The following is a 16,245-nucleotide window of genomic DNA, read 5'->3' as shown; positions in this document are numbered from 1 at the left end:
TACGGTAAGTGGGGATTCAACAGAGGCTTAATCCATGTAGGCCTTCCTGAACTTTGGGCTTCCACTGTCACCTATAGTTTTCTGCAAACCCAGTGTTCAGAGTCTGGGATTTGGATATTGTTATTTATAATCCTTGGATCACACAGACTGGGTGCTTCTTTAATGTGATGCCTCATTTATATGACTGCTTATTTTAACAAAAGCCTTTAGGATCCCAGATGCTATTCTTTCTGATACCCGGGTACCATCTGGTTTCTTTGCCACAGTTTGCTGTAGCACCCATAGCTTCATGAGAGCAAGCAGTGAGTAGGGACATGTCATAAGAACTTATTGTTCTTAGATTGGGGCTTGAGTTAAGTGCAAGCCCCAAATCCATTCACATATCTATGGCTTATATATGTCTCTGGCTCACTAGAGATACTCTTCTGCACAACTGACCTGGATTCCACGTCCCATCAGTGTCCAGCTATTTCATGTCACACAAGTAAAACTATGCTTTCTAGTACCTAGAGCCTAGCACCCAGTAAGCACTGAAGAGTGATACTGTGTTTCCCCGAAAGTAAGACACCCCAGAAAATAAGACCTACTTACAGCACCTTGCTGCAATATAAGGCACCCCCAAAATAAGACCTCCCCAATAATAAGGCCTCCCAGAACATAAAGCCTCCCTGATAATAAGGCCCCCTAAAGCTACTGTAAATCTGAACTCTGGACCGTAGCGGTGGGTGCCACCTGCGCAGCTCACTGTTGGCCGCAGCGCAGCAGGAGCAGACAGGAAGTGTGAGGTCTCTTTTAATCAGAGAGCCCTCGCTGCCCGTAGGACAAGCTGCCGCTTGCTACTCGCTCTTCCCTGACGGAGTCCGGCTGACTCACAGTTAGACAGTGAGTCGCTCGGGGAAGGAGTCGGGCACATTGTGTGGACACACAGGGGTGACTGAGGAAGGGGGATATGTCTGATAAAGAGGTGGAGGGGATGTCTGGTGAAGGTGTCCACTGGCACAGGGGTGGGTGAGGGGGATCACTTAAAATGATCAGAATAGGTTACAAAATGGTAATCCCCCTCTGATTCTCCTGTGTTATTTTAAGTGATCTCCCGCCACACACACTGATACCTCAGTGTCATTTTTTTCCCTCCTAGATATTCGCGCAAAAAGAAAAGGTTACTCCATGGAGTACACGAAAGGAATTGTGGAAGACTCTTAGGGCCCAAATCTTACTGCTTTCTGCAAAGAGATGTTGATTATCCGATTGGTCTGAAAATGGTGAGCAGAGTATGGTCACCTCATTGAACAAGTGGACAGGGCAATGCTGAAAAGCGCCAAGTGTGGATCAGGTCGGCCACCATTATTTCCCGAGCCGGAAGCCCTGATCTGTGAATGGGTTGTTGACAGGAGCGCAAAGGCTTTGGTTGTGAATAGGGCTTGGATTCAAGAATTTGCCCTTGCAATGGCACCACAGTTGGACATAGCCACTGAAGACTTCAAAGCATCACAACGCTGGCTGGATCATTTCCTTCAGTGAAGTGAACCATCTTTAAGAAGATCCACAACTACTACCGTACCGTATACAGGTAATACATTTCCTTTTTTGTTGTTCAACAATAAATGTGTACCGTATCCTTCTTCATGGAAAAATAAGACATCCCCTGAAAATAAGACCTAGCGCATCTGTGGGAGCAAAAATTAATATAAGACACTGCCTTATTTTCGGGGAAACAGGGTAGCACCAACCATCCACTGCCCAGAAAGAACATCCCATCTCAGCAACTCAGTCATATTCCGTTTTCCTGTCTTGGCAATTTTTCTATGGGAGATTCTCTTGTCTCTTCCCATCATCTGGTCTGTACTGGGACTATCCTAAGGTGACCAGATGTCCCGCTTTTGGCGGTACAGTCCCAATTTTTAACAATTTGTCCTGTGTCCCGCGGTGTTTTTAAAAAGTTCCGATTTTTGGAAAGAATGCACGACAAGCTAGGGAAAGGCGGGAGAACGGGAAGGGAATATACGATTTTCAGCTGCCATGTGGCTATTTCGCCCGGATATGAGTTTTATATTATTTTTGTTAATTTTATAATGTTAAACTTTAATAATAACAAATAATTGTTGAGAACTGATTATCGAGAACTGCTTATCGAAGTTCGCATTGTTGATCAGTTGTTAGAACTCGACTACCATTGTTTGGATTTAATGAGCAATGGCATCTTTTGGCATTGACAACGAAGAAAACATTTTGTAACTGTCTCTCAGATGATGCACATCATACTGCGTGCTAGTGCTAGTTAAAGAAGTGATGCAAACAAATCAGCTATTCAGATAATTTAGGTAAATTATTTGTTTCATAAATACATAAATTTTCTTGAATTTAGCAGACAGTACTCTTATTATTTATATTTTATAGTGGTGATAAAAAGTCTTGCGCCAGCCTTGAAAGTGACACTTATGACATACGTTATGGTAAATTCAGAGAAAAAAATAATACAAGTTAGTATTGTTATTATTTAGAAAGAAATATAGGATTAAAATTAAAATAATTAAAATATATATAGTTACTTTATAACAATCAACTAGATTTAATTTATAAACTAACAACAAACTGTGTTCATGTAACTATGTAACTACTTGCTGTGTTTTTAAGCAATATGTATATAATATTTATAATATAATTTTAAATATTTTTTGGGATATTTAACATAACGAGTAAGAAAAGAGAATGAAAATTCAATGATGATCTAAGAAGTGAATTTCCTTTTATTAAAAACACCAAAAGCGATTACATGGTAAAATGTGAGAACTGTAATGGTGAATTTTCCATTTCGCACGGCGGGAAGAATGATATTTCAAAGCACTTGGAGATACAGGAACATAAAAGATATTTAAATACTGCTGCATCTTCCTCCAAAATATAGGAATTTTTTTCGGAAAACAACTTATGGAGACGAAGAAAATAAATTAGCATTAGCAGAAGGACATGTCTTTTCATGCTATTAATCACAATCATTCCTTCAGATCTATGGACTACTGTACATCACAAGTTGTCAAAAAGTTGTTCAACCAAAAATTTGTCTGTGCCAGAACAAAATCTGAGGCAATTGTGTGTAATGTGCTTTCCCCATAAGCATTTTCAGAATTAAACAAAAATCTAGAAAAAATTAATTTTATATTCATATATTCTGATGCTTCTAATTATAAGGATTTGAAGTTATTTCCAACCATTATTAGATTTTTTTGATTCAGAAACTGGAATAAAAATTAGAATTTTAGATTTCATTTCTGTGCCTGGCGAAACTTCTGAAATAATTTTCAGTTCCATTATTAATATTTTGGGAAAAAATTAAAAATAAAATGATTGCATATTGTGCAGACAACATGAATGCAAATTTTGGAGGAAAAGCGAGAAGAGGTACAAATAATATTTTTTATAAATTAAACAAAAACCTTAATCAAAACATTATTGGTGTTGGTTGTGCAGTGCACCTAATACAGAACACCATTCAAACAACTGCTGATTTGTTGCCCGTAGATGTGGAAAATACTGTTATTAAAATATATTCTTATTTCAATATATACACTGTGCATGTTGAAATGCTTAAAGAATTTTGTGAACCTGTGGAATTCGAATATAAAAAAAACTTGGATACAGTAAAACACGCTGGTTAGCTCTTTTGCCAGCTGTCAAAAGAATTTTGAAAATATACGATCCTTTGAAATCCTACTATCTATAACAGGATAAATGTCCTAGAATTTCAGAAGAGTTTTTTTGAAAAAGAATCTTCAAAAATATGGCTAGAGTTTGTACGCAATCAAGTAGCTCTTTTTCAAAATGCTATAAAACTTATTGAAGGTGACAAAATTTCGGTAATCAAAGTAGCAAATGAAGTTAATAATTTAAAATTTCAGTGTCAAGAGTGGTTAGAAAATAATTTTCTTCCGTTAACTATCCGTAGTAGTATAAGCCAACTAGAAGAACAAGGTGCAATAAATCATGCAGATATCATGAATCACTTAAAAAAGTTCTATAGTAACTGCATAGGTTATTTAGAAGAGTGGATGATACATTACAATGATATTGAACATTTTCAATAGGTTACATTAAAACAAGAACTTAATTGGAATGATGTGCAAAAATCATTTGGTCATATTACTCAAAATTTTCCATATAGTAATAATACCAAAAATGATCTTTTTAATGAGATATCATTATTAAAATATATATTGATAAGGAAAAGGTTAAATCTTGGGCATCAGCAAAAATCGCAATAGAGAACAAATGGTTAGAAATATTTCATCATTTTGAAAGAACCATGTTCCATACAATAATGCACTAAAAATTGTGGAATACGCGTTGTCCTTACCAGGAACTAATGCTGTGACTGAATGCATTTTTTCTACAGTAAATGAAGTGGGGACATCAGAAAAATCACAATTAAGTGTTGAGACTTCGAAAGCCATTTTATGTGTGGAATATAATTTAACAAATTCTTGTGAAAAAACTTCATGACCTTTTAAACAACAATAGCAATCTACTAAAAAATTCACTCAAGTGAGAAATATGCCAAGGAATAAAATAATACTATACATAATTTTTAATGTATTACATTTGTAAATTATACTTATGTTGAAATTTAAAAAATATTACAATACCTTTTTGCATTGTAAGAAAATTTTTGTTGCTCCATATAGACCAAATTTTTAATCAAGAAGCCCCCCTACCCCGGGTCCATGATGTCCCGCTTTACCAATGATAAAATCTGGTCACCGTAGACTATCCTCTTTCCTCAGAGGTGCCATACAAATAAAATAACTCAATACCATGGAGTCCCAATTGTTACTATACTTGGTTGCTAACCAAAAAAAAATGTGACTCCAGTCTACCAGAGGTGCCTCAGAAGATGGGCCAGGTGACTCCGTTCTGAGAACCCCATGGAATGCAGTTCTACTCTATAGGGTTCTACTCTATAGGGGCCGTGAGCTGGCATCTATAGGACAGCCCCTGATTGGCTCTGGTAGTGTTTCTGTGTGCTGAAACCAGTGGAAGTGTCTTTCCAGCGGGGACAAAGAGGCCCAAAGTAGTCCAGGGGGGCTTGCCCCGTGGCCATCCCTGGAGAGTTCCTTGGACAAAGTCCCAACTGTAGTTTTAATTGTTCAAGTCTCCTCCCACTTCCTTCCTCCTTAGCAGCTGTTTCCCTCTTCTTTCCCTTTAAAGGTCACCGCAGCTGGTTGTCAGTTTCCCCAGACAACCAGAAGTTGTGGAGGACTGGAAGCCTGGAGGTGGCTTCTGCATCAATGGTTGGCTCAGGCGTGAGGTTCCCCCAGGGCATCAAGTCAAGCAAAGGTCTCCAGGTACACCAGGGACCCAAGGCCTGCTTTGGCAACGACTTCACGCATCATCTCTGTAGTCTTTCCTATTCTCTGTAAAACACCAGGTGGGAGTTAGGAGGACGTTTCCATCTGCTGCTTGTGGAGGCTAGAGGATTTCTGGGGACTTGAGGATCACAAGTGGGGATGCAGAGGGTGGTGTTTCCTGGACGCCCAATCAGCTCTTTTCAGAGCAGCTGTTTGTATCAATTGGTTAGATTTATTAGTTAGAGTGAGGTTCCTTATAAAAAAAACACACACACAACAAAAAAGCCTGTTCTGGATTAAATTCTGTTGTCTTAAGGTATCTGTCGAAATTCTAACCCCTGTGTCTATAAATAAAGGAGCCCTGGTGGAGGGTGGAGTAGTGGTTATACATTGGGCTGCAATCCATACGGTCAGCAGTTCGGAACCACCAGTCGCTCCTGAGGAGAAAGACTGTGTTTCCCACGCCTGTCAACAGTTACAGGCTCAGAAACCCACAGTGGGTCGCTGTGAGTCAGCATTGACTTGGTGGCAGGGAGCTTGCTTTTAGGTTTGGTGCTTGTAAACGAGAGGGTCTCTAGTGGCATAGCAGCTAAAGCAGCAGTGAGCTTGGCTTTAGATTTTGGGGCCTGTAAACAAGAGGCTCTCTCATGGGATAGCAGCGGTAGGAATGGGCTGCTAAGCAGAAGGTCAGTAATTTGCACCCACCAGTCACTCTCTGGGAGGAAGATGTAGGAACCTACTTCCATAAAGATTCCCCAAAACCAAACTCACTGCTGGGGAACTCCAAGGAACGCCAAGGAGCTGCAATGTTTATGGTCAGCCACCAGAAACAGAGGAGCCAGGCTGCCAGAAGGAAACTGATGGGGTAACTAGGTAACCCAGACCCCCTCTAACTCACAATCCCGACTTGACAGTCACCCTAGAGGACAGAGTAGAACTAGCCCACTGCATAACCCTCTCTGTCACCAGGACTCCTTAAGACAACTTCAACTCCCATTAAGTATTCATCGATAAGGAGCCCTGGGGGCACTGTCGAGTAAGCATTGAACTATTAACTGCAAATGCACCAGCCATTGCGAGGGAGTAAGCTGAGGCTGTCAGTTCCAGTAGAGACCTACAGACCCTGGAGCCCTAGATAGAGTCTTGACTCAATGTCGACTTGTTAACAATGGGTAGAGGGCTTAACAGACTTCATGATTATCTTCAAGATACAGTGCACACCCCATTGGAGGGATGCACGCTGGTTTTAAGTGATATATGGAAAAATGTTCATAGTTACTATGTTTATTTCAGTATGTACCAGGATCACCAGCATCTATGATTGCCTTGCCGTTGCTTAGCATGAAGTTCACTTGCTGCCAGTGAGTCGATTCCAATTCATAGCAGCCTACAGGACAGGGTAGGACGGCCCCTGTGGGTTTCCAAGACGGAAACTATGGGAGTAGAAAGCCTCATCTTTGTCCTGAGGAGCAGCTGATGGCTTTGAAATGCTGACCCGGCGGTTAGCAAACCAATGTGTAACCACTACACCACCAGGGTCCATGAATGAAGCCAGGATGAAGCTAGACTTAGTTAAATGATAAGTGGGCTTATTCAAAGGAAGAGAATAGGTAAATCCTGGTACAGGCGGCATAGGCTAACTCGACAAACATTTGGGGAGATGGAGAAAATGACCCCCAGGCTCCGACAGTTTAGCAATCCTCCTCCCCCTCTGCTTCTTTCTCCTCTTCCCATTTTCATTCTGTGGTCTAGTTCTCCCTGGGATAGAGGGCAAACAGCGTGCATTTGAGTTTCAAAACAGCTGCCTTGACATGCTCGGCCTGTGCTCAGTGGTCCTGTCCGCCCTCCCCTCGCCGGTAGGCAGAGAGCTGTTTCATCAGAGGGCAGCCCTGCTTGCCCACCTGCAGCCTCTGAGGAGGTGCGGGGGTGCCTGCAGGAATGCAAACCAGAAGGAGAGTCAGACAAACAAAGGCGCTGAGGGGGGTTGCTGTCTACACTTCGCTGGGGACTCCAGAAGGTGCTCGGCTCCATCAGCAGAATGGCTCAGGCGTTCATGGTTGACACAGCAGGCCCTGCCGAGTAAGCAGCTGGGAAATTGTTAGTCTGGCAGACAGTTGATCCTGTCTCGCTCCTTTTGAGCCATCAGATTTGGCTGGCTTCTTAAAAAAATAAAAATATACTTCTTGTCCACGAAATCATTTCCTATATTCTCCTTGCCAACTCAGTCCTAACGAGAGATGGTATGTTTCTTGTCTTGGTTCTGGATCCTGAACGATGCGTCCGTGATGGTTGTGAGGAGATGGGGGCAGGGCATACCCACTGTGTACAGGTGGACGGGCACGGGGAAGGGGATCTGTCCGTGAGGTGGACATATTTAGTCCCCATTTCTCACGAGCTGGACAGGTCCTGGTGGCTTAGTGGATTACACGCTGGTCTGTAACTGCAGGGCCACAGGGCCAGCTGCCCTGTGGGAGGAAGATAGGGAGAAGGGGAGAAATGTGCTCCTAAGAAGTGAAGCAAAAAACCTAACCAAACAACACCACATGCATTGCTCAAAGTACTGCCCACTGGGCGGGCTCCTTCGTCGCTGTCCCTCAGGGCGGTCCCAGGAAGGGCTACGGTGCTGCAGCTGTGTCCTGTCACGTGGTGCCCGCAGAGAATCATCTGGAAAGCGGGCACGAGACGTCTTTTCCTCAGTTGCTTGATGATAATGCACTTCCCATGGAACCAGAGGGAAGGTCATGTGACAGGACGGGGCACCATGGGCATGTGGGCCACTTTTTCGCATCACTGACTTGTGCGTCCAGGTCCTGCTGGAGCCAGAACTGGTTCTACCCGGGCTTTGCTGTGCATAGCCAGTTTGACGATTACGGCTCGGTGAGGCACATGGAGGAAGGGGGCTGGCTCCCTCCCAAGCTGATCTTTCCCCTGGTGTTCTCCCCCCTTCCTAAGCCGATTGCTGCCAAAGCCACCTGAGGAGAACTCTGCAGGGTGCTTGGCTGGCATGTTGATGGAGAGGTATGGAGGTATGGAGTGGGCTTGAGTGCACTGCAGAAGTTGAGCAGCTTGAACCACCCGGGGACCCCAGCGGCTCCTGGGAGTTTTCTTGTGTCCCAAATATGTATTGGTAGCCGAATGTCTAGGACTTGGACACGACCCTGTTCGGAAGGGGTGTTTTCTTGTGACGCGCATGAGACTACACCTAACCAGGGTGGTTTGGTAATTAGGCATGATGTCAACTGGATACTCCTGACCAAGGGTAGAGTCAAACCTGTCTAGCAAGTCTCAGCCGATACACCTCCTTGATGTCATGGTTGGAGTCCTGGTGGCACAGTGGTTACGAGTTGGGCTGCGATCCACATGGATGGCAGTGAGAAATCCCCAGCAAGCCTTCAGGAGAGACAGGGCTTTCTACTCCCACAGAGCATTTACCGTCCCAGAAACCCACGTGGGTCACTATGAGTCAGCATTGACTCGATGGCAGTGAGGGTTTTTTGGATGTCATAGCCTTTTTTAATTAGCGAGGTAAGGACAGAGCCGTAGAACTCTGCCTGTTTCTGAGGGTGGTCACATGTGGGCCACTCGACACAGAGCTGCTGGAACACTGCCATGCTTCCACCAACTGTGGATCCACTTGATTCTGCACCCACTGGTCTGTGATCTTCCTGCCTCCTTGATTCATCATTCTGCGTCACTGCCACGTGCCTCCCGGAATCTGAAGAGAGTCATAAGGACCAGCCTGGACCTAGGGACTTGAGTTGGACTCGGCCGGGAGGTCTTGTTGATATATAATTCCTCCTTGATAGAAAGCTCTTTCTAAGACATATGTGCGTATCACTGCATTTATTTCTTCTCTAGGCAACCTGGCCTAACACCGATTGTGTCGGTTTCGGATCTCTGAGGAATAAAATCAGCGAAATGTTTTTGTTGTTGTTGTTAGGTACCATCAAGTCGGTTCTGGCCCATAGTGACCCAGTGCACACCAGAAGGCCACACTGCCTGGTCTTGCCCATCTTCACATTTTTTGTTGCAGCCTCCGTGTCGATCCACCTCGTTGAGGGCCTCCCTCTTTTTTGATGCCTCTCTGAAGTGCCTGTGTAAACATATGAGGGGGTTTCGAAAAGATCATGTATCAATTTCGTTCTCTATCAACTCCATTTTTTTCCATGAACTTTCTGAAGCCCCCACCCCCCTCCTCCAGACACCCCTCTTTACCTCCATGAGGCGATGTTGGTGTGCCGTGCTGTTGAGTTGGTTCTCATTCACAGCGACCCTCTGTGCTACAGAGCCAAACACTGCTGCGTCCTGCACCAGCCTCACGGTTGTTCTGCTGGAGCCCGTTGCTGCAGTCACTGTGCCAATCCGTCGTGCTGAGGGCCTTCCTCTCTTGCTGATCTTCTACTTGACCAGCGTGATACTGTTCCCTGGGACTGGTCTCTCCTGATCACATGTCCAAAGTGCACGAGACAGTCTCATTGTGTTATCTCCTAAGGAGCACTCAGACTGTACTCCTCCTGAGACAGATTGGTTACATAACATCAACCCAGTTTCTCCTTGGTAATCAGGACCGGTCACACTAGCTAATATGGTAACACCCTTCTGGGCCAGATGATTCAGAAGCATGAGGAGCCCAAATGGCCAGGTGGCATCGTTAAGGCTTAGTTCAATGAAATTAGTGTTGTGTCTCCTTGTGGGAGCACACCTCCCTTTGGAACTAAGACTTCTGACTCCCAGGCTTCAGAGAGCAGGGTCTTGGGGACAGGAAGTAAACATTTAGTAAGTGAAACACTAGGTGTAACAATGAGGTGCCCTTTATAGGCCCCGATTTCTGGGCCCAGGAATTCTGGCGATGAGAGAAGCAGCACTAGCTATCGAATGCTGATTAAAAGTATGTACAGCCTCCTGGAAAACATTACTCCAAGCGTGAAAGAATTTTCACTTAGTCTGTGCTATAATTGAGTCTTTAGAAGAATCTTGCATCATTCTATCAAGTCGGTTGCTTTACGATGATGGGGAACATAGTCCAGTAGTGAATTACATGCGCTAGACCCACTGTCGTACTTCATTTGCTGTGAAATGAGTTTCTTGAACTAAGGCAATGCTGGGTGTAATATAATTCTGTAAGTCCATAGTTTTGGCAAAAACCCTGTATACAGGGAAGGCAAATCTACAGCAGCAGGAGATTTCTATTCTACTAAGAACAAAATGCTGTCCTATCCATGATGGAAAAGGTCCAATGTAATCAACCTGCATCAGCTTGCTGGCTGATTGCACTAAAGAATGGTGTCATGTTGAGTGGGCAGTCCTTGTGATGGCAGACTGGGCACTCAGCAGAGTCCTTAGCTGCTCTGGCCTTGGTGAATGGAAGTCCATGCTGCTAATCCACGCACAATCTCCATGCTACCCCCACAGCCACGTGGTTCAGGAGCCCCTGAGCAATGGCAGGAGTTTCTGAATAACGGACTGGTTGGTGCCCATAGAAGTGCCATTCTATTCACTTGATTGTTAGCATCGTCCATGGTGAGCCAGCCTGTAGTGAACCTTCACCCGAGGCACACATGTCTTCACTTCTTCAGAGATGTCTCCATTTAGAGATGTCTATCCACACACCTCTCCCCCAATTCTCCTTAGCATCCGGTTTCCAACCCTTTCTTTCACCAATTTTTCTGTCAAGTTTCTGGTCATCCAGCCAAACTGTTGGACACAGCCTATGAATCAGCATATGATCAGACATCTAGCCATATCTTCTTCTAAGCTAAGTGAACAACAAGGTGCACTGCTCAAAGTTCTGCCCCCTGGGAGGATTTCCCTTCATCTCTGTCCTTCAGGAGGTCCCAGGGACTTTCGAGGGGTCTCTTCAGAGCATGTAGAACCATCTGTAAAGCAGACATGAGCTGTCTTTTCCTCGGTCAACTGGATATAAGGAACGCTCCATTCAGCGCCAGGTGCAGACTGGGAGAGGGACGGTAATGTGATAGGAATGGGCACCAAGGGCATTGGGGCCACTTTTTCTTTAAAAAAAAAAAAAACCTTTGGTGCAGTTATTATTTTTAAATTGGGGCAAACACATACATTACAAAACATTCTCCAATTCGACAGCTTCTACATGTATAATTCAGGGCCATTGATTATACTCTTTGTGTTGGAAAATTATTATTGATAGCCTTTCCCACATTATTCCTCCACCATTCACATAAACTCAATGCCCCTAGAAGCAACTCTTCCTCCTTCACCCAAGGACTATTTCTTTACGTCACGTGTGCGTCCAGGTCCTGCTGGAGCTAGAATTCACACTACCGCTGCCTTTGATGATGGAGTTTGGCTATGCATGTTCAATTTATGAGTATGGTCTGTGACTCACACTTGGTAGTCACACTCTTGGGCTCATTGAGATTCGATTCTAGTTATAGGGCTCGAAGCAAAAACGGGTGGTGGTGGTGGTCCTAGTGATGTTCAGGAATGCCTTTCAAAGTATCTGCTTCAGGTGAGACCTCAGGAACTGTCTCAGGCAATTCCCCAAGCAATGTTTCCCACAAGGGCTTCTCAGAGGTAACTGAGTTAATCTCATCAGATGAGAAGATGAAGGCTGATTTGACTGCAAAGGCGATTTAGAAGACAAAGCTGGGGGAAGCTCTTCAGATGGGGTAGAAAGGCTTGTTCAGCTAACTATCGAAGGTGAGTCAACAGATTGTAGGGGCTAATTGCCCCTGGCGTCTTCTACCGGCCCCTACTTCACCATGTCTTGAGGTAGGCGGGAAGACGTGCAAGGGTACAGAGGAGCCGCACCCAGAAGTTGTGGGAGAGTTTTGAGGTGACTCAAGAGGATGTGGGCAAGCACTCTCCAGTCTCCTATAGACACATCTCAGGGTGCAGGGTGGGAGGGAAAAGCTGGTAAGCTCCCTGCCAATAAGTGGCACGGATGGCACCAGTTGGCCCGAGGGCATGTTTATTGTGAAAGCTAGCTACCGAAGATCAAACTTCTTTTTTCTTTTTCTGACGGGTGTAATTTAAAGGTACAGCCAATGTTTGCTGTGGGTAATTGAGTCTTTCTTTGCTCTTGAAAATCACGGGGGCTTGCTGTCGGCACTGGGAGACATCATTTTCGAACTTTCCCAAACGCCTGAAGCGAAACCTGGTTTCTATCGTGAGCTGGCAGAGCTGCCATTTTCAAGATGTGCGGATACCCGCCGTCTCCAGGCAGCAAAAAGGCAGTTGTGTTTGTATTTCCATTTTGCCCTTTACGAGAACATTGCAGCTGAAGCAATAGGCCTTTCCCTTCAGCCTGTTCTTTTAAATAGAAATTGCAGTGGCATTAAACTCTTTTAATTTAATTCCAAATACCAGCTTCTAAGGTTCAATGACGTCAAAGCTCGGTTCTGCTGCCCAAACACAGTTGGTGCTGAGGCAATAAAGCCTAATCAATCAGATATACCAGAATAAAAATACAGGCAGGAGACATGTTTATTAAAAAAGGTCATGGGCAGTATTTGTGGAGTATTTGGGCCAAACAAGGTTCTTTCTACATTTTTCGGGGAGACAGTCATGCGCATTTTGCAATCATTTGAACAACAAATGTAGGAATGTGTCTTTCCCTATGCGCCTCCCCCCCCCCCCCAAATGCTCATTGAAGAGAGAACAGGAAATTTACTGTGTCCTGCAATGGAAAAATCCCAATGATATATTGTTGAGTGAGTAAAGAGGCTTTTAAACACTGTTGAGTAGCGATTTTATGAAAAAGGGAGGGGTGGGTGGGAAGAGAGGAGTTGATAGTTTTATTTATTTGTATTAAACCATCGTCTGAGAAACTCTAAATGAAAACACAAAGACAAATATTTGGGGATGAGTTGAGGAAGGTAGAAATGAGTAAAGAGACTTCTCATGCGTAATTCTCATGCCATTTGAATGTTTAAAGCATGTGAACTTTAAACATAGTGAATGGAAAAATAGTGAGTGGGTTTCTTGGTTAAAAAAAGATAATATAAAAGCTAAGGAATATTAATAATAATATATATAGTATTTGAAGGTAACATCATAATTAATCCATTCCACAGAGCTCAAATATCTGCGTATAGTGAATCCTTGGCAAATATTTAGGGGTTAAATATTTCAATTTCAATTTGATATCTATGCAGCCATTCATCATCCAGACAGCAGGGGGCAGTGTTTCCTTTTCTTTTTCCTTTGTCTATTGGTACCTCCCTCCACCTCCCCAATTTTATATGCAAAATCAACCAGGAGCCCTCAAATTTAAATCTATGTGCAACATTCACCACATTCTCTCGATTCTTGTTGTAGCTAGCTCATCCCAAATATCTTTAGGGCATTTGGAGCTTCAAGACAGCATGCTAATGATAAAAACGCGCTGATTATTAGGTTTGCTTTTGTGAAGTCTAAAGTCCTTCTGCCTTCTGCTCTGAGCCTCCTTCTTGTCCTCCCAGGCCAACCACATACACGACCTTCCGTAATCAAGTCCTGAAAACAAAATGTGAATTATGGAAATTCACAGCTGGGCTGTTGTTTTTTCTTTCCTTTGTAGTATTTGGAAGGGAACACAGTTCAACAAACAACCAAACAAACAGAGAGCAGAGTTTGGGCTCCCCAGGAGTGTTGCTAAAGTAAAGCAAGCAGAGAGAGGAAGAGAATGGCAGCGGATTGAATGTTGATCTGTGCACCTGGCACTGTACCTGTGCTGACTCCAGGTGTTCCCCAGTGTAGTAGACCAGGTTGGCTAGAGAAGCAAATCCTGTGACACTCATCTTTGTGTAAGAGAGAGCTTTACATCAAGAAGTCATAAATAATCAAGAAAGCATCCCCACTCAGTCAAACTCAAGTCCATAAGTCAGAGACTAGGCCGTAAGTCCTTCTTCAGACCCACGCAGCCACAAGTGATGATGCAGAATGCAGGAAGACCACAGGCTGGTGGGCACAGGTGCATCCAAGGTCAGTGGAAGCACGGCAGTGCTCTGGCAGCACACAGGTCAGAAAATACGCAGGGGAAGATCCAGAGAGAGGGGGAGGGCCCTAGGGTCTCCTCACCCCCCACTCTTAAGGAGACAGCAGCAGGCTTTGACCTGATTGACAGGTTGGACTCTACCCATACACTTTTAGATATCTTCAAGTTGACATAAACTTTCCTGACTGTCACACTAAGCGGGGAAGTGTCTGCTCCACTTTGCTGAGGGGAGATGAAGGCTCAGAGGGGACTGAGCAACTTGCTTAAGTTTGTGTGCGTTCCTGAAGGAGTTGGAATTGGAAGTCGACTGTGACCGTATCCAAAATGGAAACCTGAAACTATTCCCTCCTTGGCTGCTGTTGTTGATTGTGAATTTGCTGACCTTGACTCATGGTGATCCCCAGGGTTTCCTTGACTGCCATCTTAATGGACACACATTAAAGGCCACAGCTTCTTCCTTGCTACTTGAAGGAGGGTTTGTAACAATAACTTCTAGGTTGGCAGCCAGCTACAAACCTCTAAGGCCACCTCAAAAGAAACCCCCCTCAAATGCACTGCCACTGAATGGATGCTGACCCTTAGTGACCCTCAGGGCAGGGTAGAACTGCCCCTGTCTGGTTCCAAGACTGTACCTTTTAAAATTATTTTTTAATTGTGGCAAAAATATACAAAATGTTCTCTAATTCAACAACTTCTACATGCATAACACAGTACTATTGATACTCTGTATGTTGTACAGCCATTATTGAAATCCTTTTCCCAATTATTCCATCACCATTAAGATCAACTCAGTGCCCCCTACGCAACAATTCTTCCTCCTTCACCCATGGTAACCATTGGTCATTTGGCCTAGTTTTGTTTCTTCTTTTTTGTTTTTCAGTAGTTTTCTTGATCTAGTATTTACATATCATACACTTCCATATTAAGTCACTTTAAAAAATCATTTTATTGATGAGTTCACACAACTCATCACAATCCATATATCCATCCATTTTGTCAAACACATTTGTACATTTGTTGCCATCATTATTTTCAAAACATTTTCTTTCTACTTGAGCCTTTGGTATCAGCTCCTCACCCACCCCCACCCCCTGCCAACTCTCCCTCATGATAAATCACTTTAAAAAAGAGTTCTATACACAACATCACAACCAGTTCTGATGCTGCCTCCCTGCTTCCATAGTCATTGTTTGCTCCCTAAATTCCCTCCCCCTCCCCATCCACTCCCAAGTCCCCAACAAACCATTGCACTACTTATTGCCTCTGTGCATCCATGACTTCTGTGTTTCACAAACTAGGAAGCCCAACAGAAAGAATAGAAAACAAAACAGAACAGCAAGAAGAAAATAATAATACTATAAAGAGAAAAATAGAGAGTAAGAAAGAAAAGACCACCATTAATTTGCAAAGAGCCAGAGGGAGAATTTCTGTCATGGAACAAGCAAGAAATATTGGAGCCTAGAGCATATTCACATTAGGTCAAGAGGGAGGTCAACTGACTGTGTAGTACATCATACCATGGCTCGATCCACCATAATCAAGTTTGCAATAACCTCTGATAGTAAAGCCGTTCGAGTCCCTTGTCTGTGGCCAGAGGCTTACTCGGACTAGATATTCTGCACATGGATTTTGGGCTCCTATTGATCTCCATAGCCTTCTACAAATTGGTCATTCACAATCGAAGCTCTGATACTTTTCCCTTCATCATATTTAGATTTTTTAATTTATATCTTTGGATCACAGAGGCTGGTGTGTGTCTTTCGTGTGGGCTTAGTTGAAGCCTTACTTAGATGGCTGCTTGTTTGAACACAAGCCTTTAAGACCCCAGACACAATTCCAATTGATAGCTGGGCACCATCAGCTTTCTTCATTACACTTTGCTGTAGCACCATTATCTTCAGTGATCTCATCATGAAGGCAGGTATGGGCCAGGGGGCCAGGTTATCATAG

Source organism: Tenrec ecaudatus, chromosome 3, assembly GCF_050624435.1.
Source record: "Tenrec ecaudatus isolate mTenEca1 chromosome 3, mTenEca1.hap1, whole genome shotgun sequence".
Lineage (NCBI taxonomy): Eukaryota > Metazoa > Chordata > Mammalia > Afrosoricida > Tenrecidae > Tenrec > Tenrec ecaudatus.
Note: the sequence above shows the minus strand (reverse complement) of the source record.